The following is a 7,210-nucleotide window of genomic DNA, read 5'->3' as shown; positions in this document are numbered from 1 at the left end:
GGATGGTTGACAATTCCACCTCTCTCCCACAAGACACATCTTCAGGTTATTGTGATTACTCAGGTATGAGTTAGCAAAAGGTTACAGAAGCCTTAGGCTACTTTATTATATGCCAGACTGAGCTCATATTAATTCTCTCCTCACACTCAGGCTGGAAAACTAACATGGAGGTCTCTTTTAGCTTCATCTTTACATAGGTTAGTTACAGCTGAGATCAGATGTTACCAAGAATAGCAATCTCCAAAGTGCCAGCACCTGTGCATAGCTGAGGACCAGTTAATGTTGATTAATCTGTTACTGCTCCCAACAAGGTCATTACTTGCACGCCCAACAGAATGTTGTGTTACTAAGCCTTGAACTCCAGGGACTGAAGCATATCATTTTCATGCAGTTCTGAAAGGTCAGTTATTTATGTCAAATCTAGCAGTTGCCTAATATACATATTTTTTTGCTAACCATAACAATTTATCTTAAATTGATACAGGTAATTTACTTTGTTATATATTCATAGCTAGCTTAGGATGTTGTGTGTCTGTTTACTGCAGTGCTGTTTGCTGACAGATGAGGGAAAATATGCTGAATTGATAGAGTCAAAAAAGCTGCTGACGGTTATATTGTAATAGTGGATTTTATATTTCTCTCTTTAAAAATAGGAGGTAGGAAAATACTGGTTTATGTTTATATATAAATCACAAGGAATACAGATAAATAGGAAACTTGGCATAAAGGTCTTACATGTTAATCCCTAAAAGGTATTTTATCTTTCATAATACTTTTTTTCTTATTTTGGAACCATCTCTTTCCCTATAACCTGTTAATAAATTATTGCATATGTGATTCCAGACATAAAACTTCATCCTCCTTTACCATCCAGAATGACTCCATATTTGTAATTTATATGAAATCTCTAGTGGTCTTGGATTTTGCAACTTGTCAGCAAAAATAAATAACTATTAAAATGGTGCAAAACTATTGAGAGATGTTGACAATTTAATGTTGAAGTTTATGCAGTCTTCCTTCTCGCCAGATGATTTTAATTCTATTGTGGCAAGATACCAGGTGACCATTCAGTCCATTAGAAGTTGCTCGGTTAATGAGGACAAACAAAGAATTATGGACTATAGGCTTACTTTCAAGTGCAGCTCTTGCAATGGTTAAAAACTCCCCAGTTTCAGACTAGAGGCAGTTATATTTCTTCAGTGGAGGATCTCAGCTGTAGGCTGTGTGAGAGTATAGTGTTCTAATTCTTAAAAAAAGGCAATTTTATGTTAGCTGTGTCTTTAGCTATTAAATAGTAAAGGAGAAATCTTACCTTGTGAGAGAAAATAGGCCATTACCAGTATGATGTTAAATGAAACTGTGTAGTTTCATATTTCCCTCGCCCAACATAGAAATCTACTAGATCACTGGGATTCTGAATCCACTGAATATGGTTTATTATTGCTGCAGGCACAGCAATGGACATTACTGCTGTTAATGACAGGTTTTTTAGTACATTAGCTGCTGCTTTTGTTTTTTCTTCTGACCATTAATTGAAGAATTTGCTTCTGTCTGATGTTGGAAGATGATTTGGGGGTGCCTAGGGATTATTGAGGTACAGCACTTAGTGAGCTACTGAGGTTTTTGTTAGTTAATAGAGAACACATGATTGGCAAGTAGAGAAGGAACAGAATCAGCTGAAAAAGAAATGAATTCTTTTAACCAGTTAACTCCCCAAAACAATAGCCTTTGAAATTCACCAATCACTGTTTTATTTGATGCCTTAACCCTTCCCAGGAAGTAAATTATGCACATGTATTTTGAATAATTGTCATACAGCGAGGCAGTAACTTCTGCAAATGTTATCAGTTTGCCTTACTTTCACTGCTGCAAAGATCAGAAAACAGATCATACTTTTTTGGTTCTAGGAACTTTGTGGCATCTCAATTTCAGGACAACCATGGGTCTTGAGGTTAAACAAGAGATAACAAAAGCCATATACAATATTTCTGCTGATATGAAGAGAGTGGCTCTTTTAAAACTGACTTATGGTCAAACTTGACTTGTTATTAACTTTTCTTGCTACCTGCTGTTCATTAGAACCTAGTTTTTTGTCCTGCTAATAGAGTACGATGAGATCTGTTGTTGCACAATGGTCTATGATTCTTTTCAAGCTTTAGCTAATTGTTTAACAAAATTAACATTTTGGAATTCACACTTCACTTGTCTCCATCAAAACATTTAAATCAAGTTTAAATAGAATTTTAAATGCTTAACTGATTTGTTCATTACACTGAAAGGATGGAGCTGGATGCAGCTGTACTCTAATTAACAGTTTGTTCTCAGAGATAGAGTTTATTAAATATACTATGTTGATATCTTTTGTTCTGATGTTTGCACAGTAAAAACAGAAAAACATCATTGATTATGTGTACTTCCTGAAGAGAAATTACAAAAACACTTCAGACTCTCAGTGTAATCTAGTTTAACATTAATGAGGAAGCTTTTAACCAAGAAAATAATCCATGATGTTTGGAGGTAACCTTGTATAGGTAGCACCTTTTACTTGAGACAACTTTAAGAGTCACATACTTCCCAATATGAGTGAAGTAAATGAGGATGCTTATGCAGTAACCAAAATCTAACTGCAGCTCTCAAGGGCTTACAGTTTTCAAGTGGCTAGGTAGAAGTATTTCTTATACAGAAGCATGTAATTCTGATTAGTATCTACTAATGCCAAGAAATGCTCTCATCACATTAAAATGCAAGCTGTCATTAACTTTCTTTTTCTTTTGGTCTTTTTTATTTTCCTTTAACCTGTTGTCTTTTACTGTATGTGCTGGGGACCTTTATTTTGATTAAATAATATTTCCATTAATGGTTATAGAAAAATCTTTTAGAGGATAATGCACACATACCACACATATAGTCTTCCAATAATACTGATTTCCTATCATCTGAGGATTCTTCTGTTTTTTCAGATGTCAGAATTGAAACATGAAACAAGCAGCTTTGTGCTATTTCTGTGAAGTAATTCAAACTTAGGTTGCTTGTTTTCTTTCTGCTGCTTTTTATTCCTCCTATAGAAGCAGTGGAATCAAATTAAGTTTTCATTGCTTGTCAGTGATAGGCATGGCCCAAGATAGCCAGACTGTCATGAGAATACTGTTGTCAGCAGGTTGCATGAAACAGGAGCATTCAGATTGTTTTCACTGGTACTTGCATGAGACATAGGTCCACTGTTGTGATCAGCACACGTAAACAGAGGTATGGATGTGTGTATGTATAATATATTCTCATATATGGATAAAATATATGCCTGCACTGCATAATCACTGGGTTCTTAGAAATCCAAAAGCCACGTCCAGACACAAAGGCATATTATTTTTTTTAATGCATCATTTCAAAACCCTGAGAATAGTAAAATCTTTGGTTTTGTTGTAAAATTCATCGTTAAATTTAATTTTAAACTTCATGCATTATTCTCTTCACCAGCACATTGCTTTGCTGATGATGAAGTGAAGAGGGACTATGCATGGAAATGTAATTCACCACAACAGAGGACCCACACATGGACCTAAAGCTATTTTAAATCACTTTTTCAGGGCTTAATGGTGCATAAAGCATTCTTTGGACTCTCTTTGCTGGGATGATTTCCACTTGGCATCATTGTAAGAAATTTAAAGCTTGGGCTTTGGCCTGATAGTCTCATATCCAAGATGTCATAAACCTGGAAACTGTCCATCAGGCAGAATTTAGCCTGATGCAGCTGTGCATTGGCATTTAACTGCACTCACTACAACAGGCTCATGGAGTGAGAGAGACATTTTAGACTATCACCATTCATTGAAATAATTCTGTTCTTTAAACTTCTAAGGAAGGGTTTTGGAGGATGTACAAGCTCTAAATACAATTGTTCCTATTAAAACAGAGTATTGCAAACCTTCTGTATGCTTTTTTTGTTTACTTAGAAATATTTTTACATGATACATACCTACAACATATTGATATAGCAGCACTTCTAAAATAACAGAAGCATTCTAGCTGCTGAGTTCTGTGGCAGAGAGGTGGGAAATGCTTAATTTTCAGCGGTGAGTGTTATGTCCCTTATGCTTTCTGAATAAAGAGATTTATAAGGTTTATTAATTCAGCTCTCCATCCTGCTCTGCATTTCCAGGGAATTTTCTGGACTTGTCTGTCACAAATTCTACCCTTCCTATGAAGGGTATGAAAAAAAGCAATTGTATAGTACATGCTGATGCCTGCTGCACAACTTAGGGTGGCATTGCCATGTTAACATTGTTTGAGATCATAGAACAAAATGTTTTTAAGATGTGTGGATTCAACATGACACCAGGACAGAGTTCATTTGACTTCTTCAAGAATGTGTTCCTTGCCTTGCTGATGGAGGAACATCTAGCAGAATGGATTTTGAGCAACCTACTGTGACCATTGAAATGCAAAAAATATCTACACACACGACATGACAAAATTTTATATATAAAAAAAAAAATTTAAAAAATAAATTGGCAGCAATTCTATTACCAACATGTTTTCCAAAGAAGGGACATTTGTTCATGATCTTGGAGAAGTGCTTAGCAGACTGTGCAATAGTGCCACCTGGTGATTACTGCTATGGAGAGTGATTTTCAGAGGTCCAAAACTGCAGCTGAGGTACACGCTGAAGTGTTGCAGTGCCTTGTGAAGAAGTCTGTTCTGTTTGATGGTTAATACATGAGAAGAACAGTGGTTATTAGTATGTTGAATATGCAAAGAGACTCCTAGATCTTTGCTAATTTTTTCAGAAGTTAGGTTTGCCCTATTCTTTTTACACTTACCCCTAATTTATTGCAGTTTATGCACGCTTAGTGGTTTTAGAGACCTTTCTACTAGCACATAACCATAACAGTATGAGAATGTTGTGGTGCTGCATACAATTGCTCTCTTGTTTCTCTAGCATAAAGAGATGATCATTCAAAAAAGTTGACAAAACTTTCAGCAAAATGAGATAAAACTAAGATGACAACTCAAACCAGATGGAATTGTGCCTCTTTTGTGTATATAAGATTTTTTTTTGCGTGCTGACTGTAGCCTATCTTGCCATATGTAGGTCACTTGGCTGGCAAGTTATTAGTATCTCCTAGATCTGCCATAGTTCTTGCAATGACAAATAACTCTTTCCTGGGAAAGTGTGTTAAGGTTAGCTGTGCATTTGCTTTCCTGACTCAATGAGGGCAGAAGAAAATGATTAACCTATTTAAGAGCAAATATTGTAAGGAAGAAATTGCACAGAAGAAGAGTCAAGCAATACTTTCCTCATGTAAAGGCAGCATGCTTCAGGTATGTCCAAACATATTAGTTTAGACTGATGAATGGAAAATATTCATTTAATGATACTGGCCTTTCAGATTATTTGAATAATAATAGTAATAATTTGTTTATAGTCCAGCCAGAGCAAGTTAAAATCGATGAGAAAATTTCGTGACTGAGGGAGAGGGAGATGGAGATGGAGATGGAGATGTTTGTCTGTATCAAAAAAAGTTCACTTTCTTAAACCAAAGTCAGTGTTGCAGTATGAAGGAAAAGATGAATTCACAACAGGGCTTGGCAGAGAAGTTAAATCTTTCTGAGGAATGGCAACTTACTGTCTGCCCTTCAGATCAGCAGGCAAAATAAGGCCAGTTGAGAGAATCCAGTAATGAGGCTGAGTAGTAAAAATCAATTAAAAGGACACAAGTATAAAAATAGGGGTGGGAGATTCCATCTCCTTTCTTCTTGGTGTTTTGCCATGTTTGACTCTTGCATGAATGCTGGCCTGAAATAATGCCATTTATTACCAGGTTGAGACAGATTTGTAACTACTTTAGATTTATGTTATGGAGTGCTTTTATTTTATTGACTTTACAAAGACCAAGAAGAACTTTTGTAATCTAGACTTTACATCTACAGCACTTTTGCCAGCTGAAGTGGGGATTGTCTCCTTTGACATTGACTGAGCAGCTTTTCACAGTGCTGAGTACATAGTCAGTCCTCACTCCTTGGATTCCTATATGGGCAGAAAGAGAGAGTTCCTCCACTATGTCTTGAAGGAGCCTAATCTAGCTCAAATTCTTGAGCTAAAATAGTTGAGATTATTCTACATGGATGAGCATGACACTATTGTTAATAAATGAGATAAATGTATTTACTACAGAGCATATCAGTCTCCTGTAGCTCTAGTTACAAGCTGTTACCAGACCAGAGGCACACTCAAAGACATTTTCTCCAACTGTGAGTAGGATCCTGTATGTGGTACATACTTTCCATACCCACTCATATGAATGCACCTACCATATACACAGTACAGTTGGGTTGTTGCTTTCTGGAACATCCTGATGTGCACTGTGAAGATCAGTAGCGAAAGCAGCAAAGAGTCCAGAGAGCAGGCAGATACAAGTGGCTGCAGCTGGAAGATTTCTTCAACCTATAGTTGAAAAGTAATCCTGGAAAAGGTAGCTCTAAGGGAGACACAAGGAAAATTGATTCTTACACTGTTGATATTTAGTTCATATATATTGCATTTTTGTTAGAGTCAACATTATATATTACTGCAAGATAAACGGATTTACCAGTACTGTCTTTATCAGGAAAACCACTTATGATGCCATTACCAATCCAGTCAGCCTAGTTACTTCTAAAAATAGTTCTTATGTGACTGGTATGCAGATATGACTTCAGGTGCTTAACCTTAAGTATCTAGATTTGAACATTTTGCCTTGAGCCTCAGCTTTTCCTACTCGTGCAGTTTTATATCTGAGAATAAGCATTGTTGTAAGGTTGTAAAACCAGATCTATTGATACACTGGATGAATCTGAAAGCAAACTGGAATTACATACTGAAGGGTCATGGAAATTTTCCCTGAATATTTTACATAAACAAGTTATTTGTTCATTCAATAAAACTGGAGCACTTCAAAGTAAATGTTTACATTAAAGATGAAAGAAAAAATTTTGGTTGGCAGAACTCCATCCTCATGGCTAGAGAGTTGTCAAGCAGATACATAAACATTAGAGAGCTAATATATTTACACTGAAGGGACAGCTCTAGCCAAGAGCATAATTTTTAGGTGGAACATCCCCATGTGTTAATGTGTACACATCTATTGATGGAAACAAAATGACCAGTGTTGGCTGGCAAGTCTGGGTTTGGAAGCCTGGCTTGAAAATTCCATGCAAGCAAGTGTCCAGGCAC

The 7,210-nt window shown here is 36.2% G+C and overlaps 1 long non-coding RNA gene across 2 annotated transcripts in view; it reads left to right on the top strand.

Annotated features, from left to right (window-relative positions):
* Nucleotides 1-340: 340 nt before the first annotated feature.
* LOC115599435 overlaps nt 341-7,210 on the top strand; it is a 74,433-nt gene continuing 67,563 nt past the window's right edge. For both annotated transcript variants that reach the window (XR_003988424.1, XR_003988425.1), the window contains exon 1: nt 341-400. This is a non-coding gene — a long non-coding RNA (uncharacterized LOC115599435). The remainder of the gene's footprint in view (nt 401-7,210) is intronic.

The sequence above is a fragment of the Calypte anna genome, chromosome 20 (genome assembly GCF_003957555.1).
Source record: "Calypte anna isolate BGI_N300 chromosome 20, bCalAnn1_v1.p, whole genome shotgun sequence".
NCBI lineage: Eukaryota > Metazoa > Chordata > Aves > Apodiformes > Trochilidae > Calypte > Calypte anna.
This window is presented reverse-complemented; position numbering and strand designations above follow the sequence as displayed.